This window comes from Myotis davidii, unplaced genomic scaffold, assembly GCF_000327345.1.
Source record: "Myotis davidii unplaced genomic scaffold, ASM32734v1 scaffold2904, whole genome shotgun sequence".
Taxonomy (NCBI): Eukaryota; Metazoa; Chordata; class Mammalia; order Chiroptera; family Vespertilionidae; genus Myotis; species Myotis davidii.
This window is the reverse complement of record NW_006295197.1, coordinates 21,330-22,459: the sequence shown is the minus strand read 5'-3', so window position 1 is coordinate 22,459 and position 1,130 is coordinate 21,330.

Below are 1,130 nucleotides of genomic sequence, written 5' to 3'. Positions count from 1 at the left end.
TATTCTTATTAAATTTATTGGTGTGACATTGGTTAATATGACCATACAGGTTTCAGCGGTGGATTTCTATGTTACAAGATCTGTATATTGCACTGTGCCTACCACCAAAGTCAAATCTTCTCCTGTCACCATATATTAGGACCCCTCCTCCCCCAACCCCCTTCTCTCTGGCAACCACAACACTGCTATTTGTGTTCACGAGTTTCAGTTTTCTGTCCCACATATAAGTGAAATCATATGGTTCGTAGCTTTTTCTGACTAATTACACTTAGCATAAAGTTCCCAAAGTCCATCCATGTTGCTGCAAATGGTGCTATTTCTTATGGCTGTGTAGTATTCCATTGTGTATATGTACCACATCTTCCTTATATAGTTCTCTATTGCAGGACACTTTGGTTGTTTCAATGTCTTGGCCACCGTGAATAATGCTGCAATGAGCATAGGGTTGCATATATCTGCAAGTACATTATTTCAAGTTTTTCAGGTATATATCCAGGAGAGTGATTGCTGGGTCATATGGTAGCTCTATTCTCAATTGTTTGAGGAATCGCCAGACTGCTTTCCATAGTGGTTGTACCAGTCTACATTCCCACCAGCAGTGAATGAGGGTTCCATTTTTTCTACAACCTCTCCAACACTTGTTATTGCTTGTCTTGTTGATAATGGCCATTCTAGCTATATATTTTCTTGATGTGCTTTTAGTGTCATATCTAAGAAACCATTTCCTAATCTAACATCACTAGAATTTACTCCTATGTTTTTTGTTTTAATTAATTTTAAAATATTTTTTGAAATTAATTTTTATTTATTTTAATTTTTGAATTTGTTGAGGTTTCATTGGTTAACAAAACTACATAGCTTTTGAGTGTACAATTCTATAATACATCAACTACATATTATATTGTAAGTTCACCAACCAAAGTCTAGTCCCCTTTCATCACCATTTATCCTGTTTGCCCTTTTCTACATGCCCCATCCTTTTCCCTCTAGTTATCACAATATTGTTGCCTGTGTCTATGAGTTTTATTTTTTGCTTAATTGAAGTATTTCACCCTGTCTTCCAGGCCCCCTCCTCTCTGACAGCTGTCAGTCTGTTCTCTGTATCTATGAGTTTATTTCCATTTTGTTCA